Source organism: Festucalex cinctus, chromosome 2 (genome assembly GCF_051991245.1).
Source record: "Festucalex cinctus isolate MCC-2025b chromosome 2, RoL_Fcin_1.0, whole genome shotgun sequence".
NCBI classification, from domain to species: Eukaryota; Metazoa; Chordata; class Actinopteri; order Syngnathiformes; family Syngnathidae; genus Festucalex; species Festucalex cinctus.
Genome location: NC_135412.1, coordinates 17997581 through 18017780, shown reverse-complemented (window position 1 = coordinate 18017780; position 20200 = coordinate 17997581). Strand labels below are relative to the sequence as shown.

Here is a 20200-nt window from a genome sequence, read left to right as displayed (position 1 = left end):
TTTGGAAATCCTTCATACATTAACAAAAATGTTTGGCTTCCACAATAATCTTTCCCCATCTCCAGAAATCATTACTCTTACTTAGAACAACAACAACAACAAAAATGAAGAATATGAAATGTGTATATAATTTTCCAAGCATATTTGGTGATCTCCCTAAAAATTTGGTGTTACGTTATTCAACATTTATTTGTTATTGAGGTTTTTTTTTATATTCATTTATTTATTTGCCTAGTTTCTTGAAATGCATTTTCTATGGTATGATAAAGTAAAATCAGGATATTACAGACTTTGCAGTCATTCTCAACCCAGGTGCCGTGTCACATAATTATTCAATTTCACTCAGTTGGTCTCAAACTTCGAACTATAGTGACTGGCTGAACAATAAGTTTTTTTTTTCCACCTCAACATCACGATTAGAGTACTGTACTCACACGTTTGCGACCATTGTTGATTAAAAATAAAAACCAAAACAAAAAAACAAAAATCATTAATACATTTATTTATTTTTTTTAGATGGTTTCCTTTGGTTCAATTAAAAAACACTGTTACATCCGTTACATGATGATGATGATGATGATGATGATGATGATGATTAGTGGGCTGCTCAGAGAAGAAGAAGTGCGGGGGAGAGGGAGAGAGAGAGAAAGAGAGAGGTGAGGGGGAGGAAGAGAGTATAATGGGGGAGGGAGAGAGGGAAGGGGAGGGGGCAGGGTGGAGGGGGAGGCTCCTGATAGCAAGACACGGAAAAGCAGGGGAGGGAGAAGCTAGGAGAGCGAGAGAAAACGGGGCTGTGGAGTGGGAGAAAACACGGGGAATTAAGACACGCACAGGAGAGGACGGAGCTTTCCGAGTGGACGTCCCCCTCCACCCCACCCCACCCCACTCATCATCCTCCCCTTCCGTGTCGTGTCTCGGGGCTGTCACACCACATCGGACTCGGGGGGAAGCGACACCGCCGTGCAGCCCGGAGCCCATTCAGAGTCCATGGGGTAACAGGTATGTCTCACTTGCTCTTCCTACAAGTACAAGCTTCTTCTTATTCTTATTCTTTTTTTTTTAAATCGGCTTTCGAAGACTCAGTCACGCTGTGTGTATTATATTTTTTTTTGGTAGTTCCCGTGGCGTGTCCAAGCTTCTAGTTGCAACTCAGACACTCCATTATCACGTGTATGATACCTGCCTGTGTTTTCATATAAATAGGAATAAAAATGATGAGGGGCTCTGCCGTGTCAGCCTCCCAAGAGCGGTGTGGAAAGTACCTGTTCGGCTGTCTGCTGCTTTGTGCAAACTGTCACTCATTGACACGCGTGGCGTATCACACAATTGAACACGGCACACGCTTGTCTGGCTTTGTTTGTGTTGACACGCCGCGCACCGAGTTGACTTTTCAAATACAAACTTTGCTGCTCGTTGATGTGATCCTCGCAGCAGCAGGCGACTGGTTACGGTACAGCGGCACTTTTTTTTTTTTTTTTTTTTTTAAGATGGGGGCTGCGACGCTTGTGCAGCCGCCTGGAGGGCGGAAGACTGGGCATGAACCCTCCTCCGTCTGGCCTCAGTTAACCTCCACGGGGGCTTCTTCATTTTCTTTGTCCAGATGAAATATCCGCTGCGTCAACATAGCAAACGTGACTACCAGGAAATATATGATCACTTTTGACATCAATGTTTGTGCCAAGGCAAATATTTTACAATGCAAACATTTCACAACACACCACCAAACACAAAAAAAGTATGATAATGTCATCTTGGCTTACATACAAATGTATTGACTGGAAATGTGGGATTGATTAGTTGATTATAAGCGGTTATTCTTTTGTATGAATGGCAACAGGTGGACACAGGTTGATTCTATCTTCTACCATCTGATGGAAAAGCATTTCCTTGTTTTGCCTCTCACTATGCTAGCATAACTAGATGAACAAAGTAGTAATAAATAATTTTTTGACTGTAGGGAAATTGAAGGCACCTGGTGAGTTCTGCAAGTTTTCATGAGTGGCTTGACTGCACGGACTTGTATCTGAATGGACTGTCAATACACCCTTGCAGCTGAAGCTAGAGGGCAGCCATTTTACGTTGCCACTTACACTGACAACTTGTGGTATTTTATTTTTTGCATAAAACACGGTTACCAGTGCGTGTCTTACACTCAGATCCCTGTATGGTCATGAGTACCTTGCAAAGAGCAAACTTCACTGTTTGCATCGACCATTCAGAGTATATTATCTCAATTTTGTCAATTGTAACTCACATAGGTTAGGTTTACATTTTGCAGCATTTTTCCCCCCTTTACTTTCACTTGATTGTTGATGGCTCTGACAACATTATGCAGACAAATCTTTGAGTAGCACCCTTTTATAAGAAAAAATGTAGTCTTTTTCTTAGCAATGAAATGTATGTGTAGCGTTTCTCACCGACTTATTGATACAACTGTATGTCAAACACGGTGGCTTTTTTGCTGTAGAGACAAAAAAAAAAAAAAAAAAATGAAAACACCATGGCGAAGTCAATCTATTTGTTTGGTGATGTTAGTGAGTGGTAATGTAAGATGGCTACTCACTTCTCCCAATGGCAAGTAAGCGTTGACAGTCCATTGATATGTTCGTCCTGTGCTTGACTGTCGGCCACTATTTTGCAATTGGCGTTGCAAGGTCACAGATGTAAAGGCCAATTAATTGTTTTAAAATTTTTACAACAAAAAATACACAGCCAAACATCACTGAGTGCTACCAAATAAGTATAAGCAGAATATATGTTGTGTTTTATAATAGCGTGTAAACATATGTGGCCAAAACGTGCCTAACTGAATTTAAACGACACTAATAAACTAATCACCATTTAAAAAAAAAAACTATAAAAAAAAACAAAAAAGCTAACTTATAAACAAACCACACCTTTTTAACAGTGGTTAACTTAGTTTAACAAGTTCAAATCTCATCTCTGTCCTTTGTGGATGTAGTTTGCATGTTCTCTCAGTGCTTTTGTGGGTTTTATAAGCTGCTACCAAAAAGTTAAAATTATGCATGCTGGCTTTCATTGAAGACTCTCTTGACTCTTGTTGATCAAGTGTGAATGGTTCAGGGTTTCCCCCAGACTTTTCTTAAACAACCCCTCATGCCAAGCCTCAGTCCCTCCTTCCCCTGTTAATGTTACATGAGAAGTAAGGCGGGGATGTCATTCGTCGTCCCCGCCTTCCGCCATTACCAAACACTGTCTATGACCACCTGACCAGGCTTATCAAGTTTTCTCCTCCTCCATTAAAGTGTGTAAATGTTCACCATTAGATGTCGCTCAATAATAGAATGTAGCTGAAGTGCATGCATTTCGAAGAACGCACACTACAGTGATTCAGAGAGATCACATTTCGCAAGCCTATACCACAAACTATTATTTGACGTGAGCGAACGAGCATCTCGGCGAGCGATGGCAACTTGGAAGCTGGCGAGAACAGGAGCTGGAGCAGCTAGCAAGAGCGGCTAGTGGGAGTTAGCCACAGCCAGAGGCTGGATTGAATGGCTAACAAGAGCGGTTAGCGGAAGAAGCTGGCAAAGCAGCGGAGCCCCCCATCACGGGACGACCACCTACAGGTCGACCCAATGGGGGATCCGTAACAGTAAGATGGTGGCGAAACATGTCTATCGCGACCAATGAAATATAATGAGAGATTACTAGAATTTATTAAAAAAAAAAAAAAAAAGTGTTGAACATGTGATAGAATTTTTTTTGGCCTATTATTGAAATCAATGGTGGCTTTTTAAAATGACTGAATTATTAGTTCACCATTGAATGGCGCTAAATATTAAACACTGTACCTTTTAAGTACCGAGAGGGAGGGGGGAAAAAAGTAAACTGAAGGCAATTCAAAGAGGCGGCTGGGTTACTCAACTCTGCAATCAGCTACTCACATTGTGTCCGGCTTTGAAGTTTGCTCAACAAGAAAAGAAGAGCTTATTACCTGTGATGGACAGTAGCCGTTATTGTAAACTATCAAATCGGGAATCAGACAGTTTGTTTATTGTCGTTCACGTTTATCTATTTTCTTTATCCATCTATCTATCAATCTATCGATCGATCGGTTTGTGTTTGCTTACAGCAAAGCCATGTTTGACGCAAGGCAGCTGTCTTAGCGTCAAGGGCCCGCACAGCACAGTTAGACAGCGACTAACTGGATTTTTGGATTAAAAGACTATCTGCTGATTTCCCAAATTGTCTTAAGGCCCGGCCGGATTTGCGCGGTTGTTTTGTCCTCCCTCATGCCAGGTTAAGAGTTCCGGCTTGAAATGATAAGCCCTCCAAATTCTTTCATTTAGTTATTTAATTACTGCGGGATTACTGTACATATTGTGTTGTATGTGTGTACTGTGTATGTTTCCGTCAGTTTTGTTTGGCCCAAAAGTTCTCGCTGCATCTTGTTTTTAACGCCACCTGGTATGCAGTCTGTGGAATATCTCCAGCAATGCTTTGTGCTTTTGGCCCCAACAGCCCCGTGCTTCCCTTAGGTGGTGTTTGGTGTTCGCTCAACAAGAGCAGTGGGCATCACTGCGCGCGTGTGCGTCCGCGTGTGTGCGTGTGTCTAAACACTGCCCAAGACGCCAGCGAGAAGGTGAGTGGAGGAGGCATGCGGGGGCGAGATCGACTGAAAGATGGAAAAAATATTAGCCGCACGTTGCCTGTGAGATTAGAAAGGACTTTCCACTCGGCTTCTACATTATGACTGAAACTTCTTTGTAAAGATGATGACTTGAGATGCGATTTGAACACATCCCCTCCTTGATGTTGGTGTCCACGTGCTGGACGGGAGGACGCGCTGGTGGGTCACTCGTGTTGAAAAAGCAAACCGACCTCGGAAAATGGTGAAGTTTTGTTTTGAGTTTTTTTTTCCAGTAAGGTTTGAGCAGTCAACTAACGGTCAGTATTGAATAAAACAAGCAATTTACTGATCACAACTTGGGTTCGGCATGCATGCACCTGTATATCTTCCATCATACATGCTTGGTTACGTTGCTTAGAAAATCCACATTTGCTTATTTACTGGAAGATTGTAATATAAGTTGACAACAAAGAAAATTTTCTGCAATTGCCATTTTATTAGCCGTCACTCACAAGTCTGAATAGAAAAGCTTCCTTGTGTTTACAGTCTTGCTGACCAATACAAAAATACTTTAGTGATGTCACTTTATTGTTGGTGCAATGTATTTTGGTTAGCATGGAATTAAAGGCGCGACAATGAATTGGTAACTAATGATTCGATACATTGTTTTAAGTTAAAATTTTCCAAATGTTCAAAATTTCTGCGTCTCGACAGAAAACATTCTCAGATTTCTGCAGTGCACACTTGTTATCTTTGTGTTGAAGTCAAACATTTGCAAAAAGCAGATGTTTGGTGAAAACAATAGCCAACATTTTTGCCCATTTTTTTTCTAACCTAACGAGTAAGGAATCTTAATTTGTTTGCCCTTTTTTCTGCACTGTCTATTTGAAATAACGTCATTTTTATGAATATAGAGATGGAAATTAAAACTTTATAAACAAAAAAATAATAATTTTATTGCTTAATCAACAAAATAATTGACATATTGATTCATCCATCCATTTTCTTGACCGCTTCTTCCTCACAAGGGTCGCAGGGGGTGCTGGAGCCTATCTCAGGTGGCTCTGGGCAGTGGGCGGGGGACACCCTGGACTGGTTGCCAACCAATCGCAGGACAGATTGATTTATTAAAATTAAAATAATTTTTAGTTGCAGCTAGTGCTGTTAAAGTTCAAGCGTTAACTAATTTATCACAAAAAAATCATCGCAATAATCATGTGTTAATGCATATTAATCGCACTATTAAGTTTGACCGCAGATTATTTAGCTGACTGTGGATGGTTACATTCAAGGTAAAAGCTGTATTTGAGCAATAAACGTAACTACATGTATTAAAGTAAAGCATTTAATAAATGTTTGCATATATGACATTCAGAATATTTTTTCATGTCAAACTATTGGGTTCCTTTTTTTTCCCATTTCAAAATATGCAAGTAATTAACTGATTAGAAAAAGAGAATGAGTGTGTGAAATGGATACAATTTTTTGAAGATGTCATCATAACATTAAATGTCGAAAAAATTAACACATAACCGGTGCTCTTTAAATTTGGCGGGGAAAAAATATTGATTTTAAAAAAGTATTTTAAACTAAGTGATTAATTGTGATTAATCAAAATGTAAAAAAAAATTTAATCGTCGTTTAATCGTTTGACAGCTCAAGTTGCAGCGCTACATGGAATATTTATACAATTTTTATACAATTTGCAAACCCCTCAACAGGTTTTCACCAGAGAAAGCCAATTAAGGGATTCAGAATAATTTTGTATATTATTATATTATTATTATTATTATTATTACTACTACTACTACTACTACTACTACTAATAATAATAATAATCTAGAAATAATACAGTAATAATAATAATCAGATATTATACTGTTACTGTATATACTTTATTTTATAATTGGTCAAATTTTATTTTCTTCTACCTAGAAAATGTTGTTAGTAAAATTATTATTATTTTTTAACCACAACTATACTGATAACCTGCCAAGGTAGCCCATTTCTTGGCAACTTTAACTAGTTTTTTACCCATTGTTGGATCAAAATCTATAGTCCATATGTGCTGGGTCAAATTGTCAACTCCTTGTGCTTGGTAGAATTACTCAGCATTGGCTCTGTCTCTTTTGGACCTAGTGGATATCAATTTAGAGGGTTTAATGCCTTGCTCATGGGCCCCGCAACATTGAATGTCATCTCTGTGTGCCGTTTGTAGGGGTGTGGGTGTGGGTGGGGCTTTAAGTCACATGCTGCAATGCCCACTATAAGTGGGGGAGGCAGTGAAGGGTTGGATTCGGGTGCCAGTTTGGAGGCTCGTGACGCTGCCCCCTCTCTTTTGCTGTATGTGCGAGCCTGCTGGTGTGTAGGAGGTGCTCAGTGCCCCCGTGCAGGTTGTAGGCTGAAATGTGTGCTAGTTGCTTAGTGGGCTTCCACCCCCAGGGACGCAGCGTACTCCCCTCACTCTGTGTGTGTGTTTATGTAGACGAGAAGCACACATCCTTTAATGACCGTCGAGAGATGGAGAAAAGAGGTCAAATTCTCCATAAAGGCACGCACACTTCACGGGTTGCTTTATCTCTCTGTTGCCGCTTTCCTCGTGGTGATAACTTGTTAATGGGCACACCTGTCTGCCACCAAATTAACTGTTTGCACTCATTTTTAAAGGCGATAAACGATCCCGCAGGAGTTGTCGGTTGTATGTGTCATATTTTGATTCAGTGTTCACTATTTGATTCAAAACTTTGTCTCAAATGGATCCAGGGACAGTTGTGTGTGTCGAGCCCCCCCCCCAATGGATGACTCCTAAAGCTTTTTAGATTAACTGCCTCCGTGCCTCCGTAGCACATTGTGAATACAGGTGCTCCTAATCCGAGCGGGGAGCCAGTGGGGGATGTATGCGTGTGCGTGTGTAGCAGCTGTCAGCTCTGTCCACCTATCTTAGGTGCTCATCTCCCCCCCCCCCAATTAGAAACAGGTGAGTTTGACAACCCCCCCCCCCCACACACACACACTCTGCACGCACACACACGGGTCTCCATGGATGTGCCATGCTAGTATTTCACAGCATGTATGCACCTGCATGTCCACTCGAGTCGTTTTTGTCTTTGTTCTTGGTCATTAAGTTTTCAATTAGGAAATCAATTTGAAATGGGCTCTCTTTGTTTTTTTTTCTTTAATTAAAAAACAAGACAAAATACAAAAGCATATTTGCTGTGTTTTGTGAAACTGCAATTCTTTAGAAATATAGCTATGATGATTAATTGTGGGAATGCTTTTTGTTGGAATGCTTCAGCATTCCCACATTTGTTATTGTGATTTTTATTCTCCACACTTTTTTGCCGCATAACAACTCCCACATATACTTCAAATTTGCATTGTTCAACTAGCTTAAAAAATTTACGCCTCCCTGGGTATATATCATCTAATTCCACAATACTTACAGTATTTGCCACAATTTAACATTTAATATAAACCATTCCCCATTCATTTTCAATGGGACAGTCATTGAACTTTATCTATCTATCTATCTCTATGTATGTATGTATGTATGTACGTACAGTGGCACAGTTGATAAATCGCCTTGGCCAGTAACCAGGAGGTTATAATTTCATAATTTATCTCTCAATGTGCTTTCAGCATTCCCACACCATTTCTCCAGAAATTGCACTTAGTTTAGTTCCATGCAAGTATTTACTAGCTTACCACCTCACATTTGTAGTGAAATGAAATAAAATAGCATCCATCCATCCATCCATCCATTTTCTTGACCGCTTATTCCTCACAAGAGTCGCCGGGGGTGCTGGAGCCTATCTCAGCTGGCTTTGGGCAGTCGGCGGGGTACACCCTGAACTGGTTGCCAGCCAATCGCAGGGCACACTAAAATAACATTAGATTTAATTCAATGGTGCTGACGAAATTGATTATTTTGGTCAACATCAGTTTTAGTTTATTCTGATATATATTCAACATTCTTCTCACATGCTCATCGGGTGTCCTTGAATGGCCCGAAATTTTCGACGTGCAGGGTGGGCATCCTCAATTTAATTACCTGGCAAAGAGGCCGGTGGACGCAGACGTGCGCACACATTCTCCGAGTCGTTCATTAATGAGTGACTGTAAGTCTTCATCTGTGTGCATAAAGATGATCAGACACACTTCTACACAACGTGCACGTTTAAGTTGCTAAAAGACTCCTTAAAAAAAAAAAAGAAAAAAAGTAGTATGTGCTTGTTAGTTGATATTTTTCAAGTGAATGAATTTGTCTTTTATACACCCAGCATGAGCATTTGATGAGAAATTGAGCGGCTTTGAGCAAATACGTCTTCAGAAATTGTCTGCTAGCCTCGGGCTCTGGTCGCAGCCAGATTTCCATATCAAAGCTCAGGTAAGAGAGAGAGAGAGAGTGAGAGAGGTAGTGAATGGGGGAGAGAAAAACGAGAGAGGGGCTGATGAAACCAAAAGCGCTTCTGTTTGTTGTTGTTGTTTATGTATGCCTGTCACAGTTTATTCTGTGTGTCCGTATTGTCCGTCTTAATCGCAACCCGTTTGATTAAAAAACAAAAAACAAAAACACGCACGTTGTGACAGAATTCACAAGTTTTGTCTGTTCACTGCTATTTTATTGTGATCACGTGACAAGCAAGAACATGATGGAGACAACAGCGTTCTTTTACCCTTATTTTATATATACTGAGTATATCCAGGCCGCAGCTGATATAGAGGAGTCCGGGTTCCTCTGGTCCAGAACAGAAAGATACAGTGGTGCCTTGAGATACGAGTGACCTGATTTAAGATTAGGGTAACCCTAGCCCACATGTTCGGCACCCACATATTTCCAAATGTTTTTAAATTGTTATCCCTCAAGGCGGTTCACAGGCTGTGTCGCGGATTTTTTTAGTGCAATTTTGCATTTTTTTGTTTTTTGTTTTCGCCTATTTTATAAATTTTTTGAAGGTTTGAACATTGAGAATGTTTAAACAAGAGAGAAATGTGAGAAAAGGTAAATGCCTCGATGAGCAAAGTGTATAAACTGTGTGGTGGGGGTTTTTAGCGCCTTAAATCATTTATTATAAATGTAAAACTTCTCTATATTTTTAAATATTTTAAATATTTTGTACTGTTAGTTGTGTTTTTTTTTTCATTTCCCCCAGTTTCTTTTTTGTTCTGCTTTTTTTTTTTTTTTTTTCCTTCATGTGCCCCCAGGTTTTTTTTTTGTTTATTGAACATATAAACAAAACATAGAAACATAAAAACATAAACAAGTATCAAATATAAATTTAAATAAAGAATAAACTCATAGCAATCATTTGTGATGGTTTACATGTCCAAAGTTAAAAACTTATCTAGTCCTACCACTTATTCTTTGTGTCTTTTAACTTATTTAATTATTATTAATGTGAATTAATACATTACAATGTGTAATTCTGGTCGAGTAGACAATTACAATTACACTTTAACATGCGTACATTTGTCAGTATTGTATGTACATGAATTTCTTAGGCATACACAATAATAATATATCCTCAGGCTCATACTCGCATAATTTTCATTATACTCATAATGGTACTATTAATATTAATAGTATTTCCATTAATATCAGTGGGGAAAAATGATTTTTAAATACATTTTTTCAGTTATGAGCATTGTCAAGAAAGTTTGTATCTCAAGGCACCACTATGCATGGAAAATGTATAGAAAGTGTTGGCTATTGAGTACTTGAAGTGTCATTCGTGACCCCGTGGACTTGATGCTGACACTAATAAATGGCTGGACTCTTTTGTTTGGCGCTGTTGAACATTATCCGGCTTTGCGTAGTTTAGTAATCCAGTTGTGAGCTGGAGTGCTAAAGTGCCGCTAACAAGACCTGTTTAACATTCCCTCCCCTGCTCAACATACAATTATTCCACTTGGCTGCCATTAACATGTACAGTAGGACTTGGCTTTTAATTGGCCTGATATGACTAATGCCAGATCAACTCGGATTTGCTAATTAGTTTTTGCTTTAAAAGTGCCATCAGGACATGAAATATTCATTGATGTGAGGTAGAGCGAGGACTGTGGGTGGAATTATGGGATATTAGTGCTTATAGGCAGGCTGCTCCAGTGCGCCGGGAGAAGCGATTGAACCTTCGCCGGCTTGTTGTGGTCGCTTATTCATACTTTGGGTTGAGGTGTTAGTGTTTCGTCACACGCCCACGCACCACCTCCATTCAAAGCATCACAAGGCCACCTCTTCTCCACCAGCCCCCACCTACGTCCTCTCACTAGCTAGCCTGCTTTGCCCCTGAACCACCCCTTCATATTGTTAAGCTCACATCTTCGGCTACATTTACATGATAGCGCGTAGTTTGGCGTGAGATTTCTGACGAGGTCCCTCACATTTGTTAAGGGTTTCTGCAGATGAAACGTGAACCCTGGGCAGCTTTGGAATCTTTTTGTTGCACCGGCAGAGTTGAATAAACTTCCCTGCCTTGACCAGGATTCAGAGTTGGCGTCAGCAGGGGGTGGGGGGCAAATGTTTGTTCTTAGTTTTTCTGTCAATTTACTAAGGTATCTCTTATACCAAAACATGCAAAAGAACATGTTCTTTTCCCGGTCTGCCTGGGCGAGCAAGGGAGAAAAAATAACTTTCATTCAACATCAAGTCTTCACTATTTAGTTTCTTATGTACACCGTGACTGCCGCAACAAATTAATCAATTGAATCATTTCTAGATTCTGAATTCATAATTATAGAATCAAAGTTACATGGTGTTCCACAAGGTTCATTCTTAGATCCCAAGTTATTTGTACATTATTTAAATAATGTTTGCACAGTATATAATTTTTTGAAATTTATGTTTGCGGGTGAATTTGCTGTGTTTGGGGGGGACATTAAAGAATTAATGATAACAATTAACCTTGCTCTTGCAAAATGAAATCTCGCGGTATTTGTGAGTTCACAAACTCCGGAGAATACATCTTGTACCGCTCCCGCAGATAACCGTCATTCCCGAACCACTGGTGGTTTGGACCAATCACAGAGCGACATTGTGTTTGGGGGGGAGCGGGATATGCAACTGTGACGAAACCAGGAAGCCATCGCGGATGCCAGAGATAACAAACAAACAAATCTAACATGGACGAATGGACGCTGCAATTAATTCTGTTCTCGCAGAATTACTCACCGTTTCCCTGTTGAATGTTGAACAGCGAGAGGCGCTTCGTGCATTTCTAGCTGGTAAGATCTTCGTGCTCTTCCCCCTTTCGGCAAGAACGAACACGACATTTTCACCCGTGGCCGTGATTGTTTAAAACAAACGTGTAGAATGTCGCATCGTCCAATCAGGTTGACTTATTGTACACAATGCCCCGCCTTTTCCCGACAAAATTACTGTGGAGAGGTACCAGATGGATTGCCAGGTTTCGATAACCATAGGAAAAGAATTGATAACGCAAACGAACTTGTTTGAAAGAAATGAAAGTAAAACTAAATTCATGATGTTTGGTGGTAAAACAGGTGAAAGTGAATTTGAATTGAAAATGAAATTAAATCAAAAGAGCGTATGAAACAAAATTCAGGTGTGTGAGCATATATGATAAATTCTGCAGAAAATGTATTCAAACATAACTTGGTGTAAACGGCTTTCTTCTCTGCTCACCTTTTGGTTGCTTCACCTCACGCCAGCTCGCCGTCCTCTCCGTGCCCTCTACGCCCATCCCACTCATCCTCCTCCAATACTCCTCCCACTCCTTCATCTCTCGCCTCTCCTCCTCCTCCTTCACCACCACCCTACTGTAAGTGGGCCAGGTGCCTCCTGTGGCCTCCCCTACTCTATTTCTCATTTTTACCCTTCCTTCTCCTCCTTTTCACATTTTCACCCACTCCCTGTTCCCTTCCTCATTTGTATCCCTCCTGCTGACCCAAGCTCATATTTAGGCTATAAATCCCGTTAGTGCAACCGATGACACAAGGGGACACCATGCGGGATTGACGTCTGCTGTCTTTGGCTCATTGTGCCACGATAAGTCTAAAAGGTTAAGATGGGTTTAGATAAGGTGAGGACGCCGACCTAGTGGGCACAGGGAAAGTTTTTTGCAAAATTCACAGCGTGTTTACATCAACAAATACAAAGTCATACAGGAAATGTGTCTCGAGCCTTTTGTGACACAACAAATTCAGTACTACTTTGCTATTCCTGTACATTATTGCAGTATAACAGACACAATTTACAGGTTATAGTCCTGATTGAAGACTTTCCTGGAAAGAGCTACAGTCAATTGGAGTCTTCTAACATTCAACACAATATTGTCATATTTTGACTTTAAAGCAATACAAGACTTATAACTCATTTTCCAATATTAGATTAGGCATTGTGTACAAAGAATAAAAGTGCAAATATCTCTGCCATCTTATTCCCTGAATTTTCTTTTAAACCGATTTAAGTATTAAAATAAGAACGCATGGTGGAGAATGCCATTATCCTGGTCATGTGATCGTGGTGACGTATCCCGTGCGTAAACGAAAGTCGGCTTCGGTCATTTCAATGGGAGTTCGTTGATGTAATGGGCAAGAAAAAGACCCTCTTCAATCCCAAATATTGCGCCAATTCTATTCAGAGTAAAGTCCTCAGCACGTCCAGTTTCTTGTCATTCCATGTGGGGGAGGGCCAGTGGCGGGGTGGCCGCTCCTAATGTGGGCCAAAGCGTGCTTAGCACACGACATGTAGCTTTGCTTAGCAGTGTAAAAGTCACCCGGATGTTTACCGTCCATTTCGACTCGCCGGCGGCTGGATCTGCCAGTTTCAACCGGCTTTCAGCTGGATACAAATGTTTGGCGAGTCCTCCATGGCTGTACTGCTTTTGAAGAAGTGCTTATTTGTTTTAAGGCGTAATACCACCTTTGATGTCCACCGTGGGACGCGCTAATTCCTTGTGAGTTCTTTGTTGTCAGTGGCAGCCATGTCATTCAATGTGTATTTTACGCACGCAATACATCACAATGACTTTCCAAAATGCCCGATACAGTACTGAATGCAAAAATATTCATAAAAAGTGCTATAAAATCACAATCGCTCAACATAAATTGACAATTTTTTCAGGGAAAAGTTTAAATTACTGTAGCCATTTCACAGAATAGCTGGTTAGTTTTTCATAAGTCTTTTGTTCCTTTCAAATAAAAGCTTCATAATCACTTTAAACAGACTTTTAGTAGCTAACAAAGAGGAGCCTTATTGTCATTGCCATGGCAATTCTTTAATCTCGATGGACCGACCCACACACCTCATTTTGTGTTAATACGAAATGCTAAAATGATCAGATCATATTTATGTTTTTTTACATGCGTAGCTTTGACTTCATTTAGTTTTTAAAGCGGCCTTGACAGTTTTTGTTATCTCTGCAAAGGTTCCATGCGTGGGCTTCCTTTCACGTTTTAAAAATCATGCATGGTCCGTTGAAGAGTGACTCCACTCTAAATTGTCCTTAGGTTTGAATGTGAGTGGATATTTTTGTCTAAATGTGCCCTGCAATTGACTAGCGAGCAGCCCAGAGTGTACCCCGCCTCTCACCCAAAACTGATCCGAACTAGAAATATAGGAAATAGATGCGTACGTATTATCAGTGAATGGGGATTCTTTACAATGGAGGCCAGTCATTGTTTCTGGAACTTTTTTTTAAATGTCTGTTCAGTTCCCGTTTTCAAACAGTTAGTGATGAAGCTAAACGTGAACAGAAGTGAAAAAGTTCACATCCCCTTTTCAGTGGCAAGGGGCAAATTCCCCCTCCGAGTTTTACGTTGACTATAAGTGGACATGAAATGAAACGTACCCAAGTCATTGCTGCAGTCTTCTTGTTTGCAACCCCGTGTGTGCACACGGTGAGCTTGCAACGTTCCTTTTCATTTCATTTCATCTCATCTCGTATTCTCCATTTTCGTCCCCCTCACCACCTTTCACTCGTTGTCATTCCTTTTGTTGCTTTTTTGCTCTGCGCTGATGTGGTTGATCAGCATTTGGACAGACACCTCGCAATGAGGGCAATTTGTATGACTTCCTAAAATGAATTTTCCAAAGTAGGCGTTGTCCTTGGCCATCGACAGCACGAGTCAAAACCGTCGCTGTTTCCTTGTTTTGTGTGCAACCGTGCCAGTAAATGAATTCACTTTCCATGGCTGAAGGGGGTTGCAGGAGTTCACCATCAGCGCCGTAAGCCTGCAAGTCGTGGACGTCCTTCATGTTAGTCAACAGGTGACAGCCTGGATGTCAGACCACATTAGACTAGCAGACAGACAGACAGACAGACAGACACGTGGAAAGAGGAGCAGACAAGTGTGAGGATGTCCATGAGACTTCGAGTTTCATCACAGTGGAGTTGGTAGCCTTGAGGCACAACAAAGCAAACTTTGCATTGAGTTTTCTTTTTTTAAAAAGTCTCAGAAAGAACTTCTTTAGCTATTGGTCGAGGGGAGGAAAAAAGACCTTCTACATCTTGAAATATCTTCTATTTTATTCTACTTTTTTAGCATTGCATTTGTAATAAAGTAGCTTTTGTCATTTAACAATACTGTACTGTATTATACTGTAGGTGCCCTGTACTATCCTATTATTTCATGTAGTAGTAGTGTAGTGTATTGTACTACACAAAACTGTACTGCTCTATACTTCCTTGGACTATGAGTTTTGTACTATACTAGGGCTGCACACTATCGAAAATATATCGATATCGCGATATTGGCCCTTGCAATATGCATATCGCAAAGGCACGCAATAAGTTTTATACGGAATTTTCTGCTTTTTATATGAATTTGACCAGTCAGATGCTAATTAAAATGTGCATCGCAATTCAATAGTTGCAAATTATCAAGACATAATTACATTTAATTAACTAAGATTACATGAAGGTTGCTTATTTTGCCCCATGAAAAATGTTTTTCTTTCATTAGGTAATAAAAATGTAATTTCCTTAGATACATGTTAAATATCGCAATAATATCGATATCGCTATGTTCAGCAAGTATATCGCATATCGCATGTTTTTCCAATATCGTGCAGTCCTATACTATACTGTAAATGTAGTGCACTCTACACAGTTATATATTGTAGGGGTCATCAACCATTTTGAAACTGAGAGATATGTTTTGTGTGCTGATTAATGCGAAGGGCTATCAGTTGGGAACACATACACTTTACTTTGTATGTTATTACTGATATTGTCTATGTTAAGACACTGATCAATGATTTCTCACAATTAATTACGGCAAGCTATAAATATCCAAAATCTCTGCAAGTGATTCCATTTTCAAATGATCACTTTTACAACACTCCTAGGAAGTCTCAATGTCCCATCACTTTTTAGCTATTTTTAGAACAGCCCATCGGTTACTCATGTGGTGCCAGATGTCCTTAACGTTCAATACGTTCAACATTAGAGCTAGACCAAAATGTTTTTTCAGGGCCAATGCCAATTATTAGTAGTCAAGGTGGCTGATAAACAATAATTGGAGCCAATATTCATTTTCAGTAAAAGAGGAAAAAAAATATTGGCGTCAGAATTTTTTAAAATACGAATTAACTCCTAACTTTGACGAAATGTCTTTAAACATAACTTTTGCTGAAGTTTACTTTTGCAGTCTTAGAGACGAGACATATTTTACAATTCCGCGTTTACACCAAAATGTTCAGAGAGCTTCAGTATGTCTTTGATTATTAAATGAGAACTTAAACAAATAAACACCATAGCTCCCTAAATAATTTATTCAAAAAGTTCAAAATAACTGAAATGTTGAGTTCTGCAATTATTTGTCTTAATTTCAAACAAACTAAAGGTGCAAATTTCTCAAGATCAGCAGTATAGCTTATAAAATTTCCAGAAAATTTTAATAAATAATTCTCTGAGGTTAACACAATTTTAAATTGTTCTTTTATTAGCCGTCAACTTTATTTATTTATTTATTTATTTATTTATTTTTTAAGCCGGTATTGATCAAATTGCCAAACATCAGCACCGATAATCGGCCCGGCTGATAATCGGTCTTTCCCTATTCAACAATTCTAGAATGTCCATTTGCTCGTCTGCCTTCCCAAACTACACTACAGTCTGCTGTCCTCCACTGTACTGCATCATTCTGAAATCGAATGATGTCTTATACAATTAAAACTGATTTAGCTATAATACAAAGTGCTGACAATTTTTTCCTTTTTTTAAAGCTGCACGCACATTTGTTCAAAAGTTTTAAATGCAGCCCTTTAAGTAGCATAAAGGACAATAACTCGTACGGAGCGGTTTATTAATGTACATTTGTAGTACTGTGTGACATTGAGTCTTGTGCTCAAGTGCTCTCAGTGCCCAGTTCTCCATCAGTCCACTGAGTATCGCGGCATACGCGGGAACATCGATCTCCAGTTACTTGTCTTCTTTTTTTCTGCCACAACACCACTTTTGTTCTCCATCGCTCTTCCTTCTCCTTTCTTCTCTCTTGCATCCCCGTCTCCTCTCGACTTTCTTCTCCTTCGCCGTCTCTTCTCCAACTTTAAAAATGTGCGTCTCTCTATATTTAGCTGGCCCTCTCCTCTCTCCTTGATTCCTCTCCCTTTATCACACCTTTTATTTCAGCTGTTGAAGGACAGATTTGCCAAAGTGCTCCAAGATTCCTCCGTGTTGGATTGTTTTGATCAGCTTGATGAGTGACACGGCAGCCTCGGGCCATTCTATACAAGTGTACTTTTATAAACACAGCTTTGTATGTAAATCACCCGTACAATAGACTGAGGAAGCCAGCGAATGTTGCGTATTTTATGGCTATGCTAATATAGTAAAATAAGGCGTTTTTTTTTTTTCCACTTTGTGTGCACTCTGTAGTGTTTGTAAATTAGATTTGCCATATTTGGTGGAGAGTGTTGGGGGTGGCTGACCATACACATAAGCCGCACATTTTCTTTGTCTTTCTAGTCAAATTGTGTATTTAAGAAGGATGCTTCTGTTTGCTTTCTTACGAAGTGACAGTACTGCCAAGTTACCTTAACACACGCACGCACGCACACGCACGCACGCACACGCACGCACACGCACGCACACACACTGGACACCCGCCTCTGCACCAGATCTCGCCACCAGTGAGTCACCATCATCCAGTCATTGAAAAAGCACACATCTTAATAAACAACAATGAGCTCACAGGTCGTGATGATTTTGTGAACATGAATTTCTTGTGCATTGTCACTTTGGCACGTTTTGATTTGTAAAGACTTTGCTTGATTGGACCACTGACTTCACCTGTTTGTTCATCTGTTTGTTTCTGATATTGTGATTGCTTTATTTATTACATGAGAGAGAAAAAAGGAGTGTTGCTTTATATTCAAAGGCAGACTTTTGGACACTTTTGGAGTGCTGGGACTGAATCTGTATAGTCAGGTCCATAAATATTGAGACATTGTCGCAAGTGTCATCTCTTTTGGCTGTGAACACCACCGCAATGGATTTGAAAATGAAACAAATGAGATAAACTGTAGGCTTTCGGCTTTAAATTGAAGATATTTCAATCCAAATCAGGTGAACGGTGTAGGAATTTTAACCGTTTGTGTATGACTCCCACTTTGGAAGGGAGCAAAAGTAATGGCGCAGTTTCTATGGAGTTAGAATCATGCCAAACCCTCCGTAAACACAAAAAAACGTGATCTACGTACACAAAGAAGCATATCTTCAATTACAACAACAACAACAAAAAAAATCTCTCAAGTGCAAAAAAAAATGTTTTGCATACGTAAAAAGCAATTCTACAACTACGGATCAAACTCACGTTACTTTTGGCAGTGATATTCTGCCGAGCAGTTCTACGTGCCGAAAACCCAAATCCACACGCGCAAAGCCAGTAAACTTTACAGCAGGGGGCGCTCACAGCGCCGTATTGAGAGAGAGTTTGGCCAACTCTTTTAAGAACTACTACGCTGTTATTGGTCAACTGCTGGTCACATGACATATGGACGACTTGTCATTACCATGGTGCTGCGATTGCGTAATGTATTGCAATTGGCGTTTCCAGAGCCATGGGTGTTTGTATTGTTGTTATCACTTAGACATTGCAATTATGCCGTGTTGCTCAGCATGTCATTGTTCACAATCACAACGACCTGGCAGTGGCGTTATGATGCAGGGTTAGATTTAGGGTTAAATAAAGTAAGTAAAATACCACGATTTGATGTAGGTGGGACTGCACACTGCAGCTTTCTACCTCGTCAAATGAGTGGTGTGCCCTCTTATTTATTTATTTAGTTTTTAAACTTTAGATTAATGAACTGTTTGTGATTGTGAACGCCATAAACGGCAATTGCAATACATTACGTAATCGCAGCAGCTGGTAACGACAAGGCGTACATATGTCATGTGACCAGCAGTTGACCAATCGCAGCGTAGTAGTTCTTAAACGAGTTGGCCAGACTCTCTCTCAATACAGCGCTGATTCAACAGCGCCCCCTTCTGTAAAGTTTACTGGCTTTGCGCATGTGGATCTTGGGTTTTCGGCACGTAGAACTGCTCGGCAGAATATCACTGTCAAAAGTCACGTGACTTTTATCCGTAGTTGTAGAATTGCTTTTTATGTACACAAAACATTTTTTTGCACTTGAAAGATTTTTTTGTTGTTGTAATTGAAGATATGCTTCTTTGTGTACGTAGATCAGGTTTTGTGTACGTAGATGACGTTTTTTTTGTTTACGGTGTTTTGGCATGATTCTAACTCAATACAGTTGGCTACACAGCTGTTCCATGGCCAGGTGAGCATGTATGCCTATGGAACGGCTTCCCTTGTATCTATTGATGATGTGACTTCTGACAGAACAAGCAATCATGAATTCAGAAGTGTTTCAGATTATCTGGTCTATTTGACCCAAATGCTTCAGAATTCATTGCATGGTATACTTCACTGTGCAGATGGACAATGACCCGAAGAATACAAGCAAGAGTTTTTAAAGGCACAGAAGTGGAATGTTATTCAATGGTCAGTCACATGACTTGGAACGAATTGAGCATGAACTATCTGAACTGATGAAACTGAAGGGGAAATGCCCCAAGCAACAACAAGCAGGAACTGGAGATGGTTGCTGTTGAAGCCTGGCAGAGCATCGTCAGGGACGAAGTCCAGTGTCTGCTCATGCCGTTGATACCTTCCACACGTCAGGCTGTAAATGATTGCAAACGATTTGCAAAAAAAAAGGGAAATTTTGAATGTTCAATTATCCTATTTGCTGCCTTCTAAAGTGGGAGGCACATATACAAACTATTATAATTCCTACACCACTCACTCGATTAGGATGTAAATACTCTCAAATTAATTTCAAATTTATTGTGGTGGTGTTTATAGTTGAAAAGATGCCAATTGTGTCCAGGACCCAATATTCATGGACTGACTGTACAGTATGCTGTCCAGTGATGACTTTGTGAGGAAGTAGATGAGAAGGGGAATGCATCATCTGTACGGGTTGTTCCACCTCTGTTTACATAGGTGGCCAAGCCTGGCCACAGGCTAAGCTAACTAAATGATAGCAAGTCTAAAACAAAGACTCAACTGTCTGTCTTATCTGTTTTTGTCCCCTTTAACTCCTCCATCCTCCGTCCTTCGCCTTTCACATCC

The 20200-nt window shown here is 40.1% G+C and overlaps 1 protein-coding gene across 1 annotated transcript in view; it reads left to right on the top strand.

Annotated features, from left to right (window-relative positions):
- Window positions 1–749: 749 nt before the first annotated feature.
- zbtb46 (zinc finger and BTB domain containing 46) overlaps window positions 750–20200 on the top strand; it is a 91339-nt gene continuing 71888 nt past the window's right edge. Inside the window, exon 1 of the mRNA XM_077513454.1 lies at window positions 750–999. The gene's annotated coding sequence lies outside the window, so the exon portion shown is untranslated. The remainder of the gene's footprint in view (window positions 1000–20200) is intronic.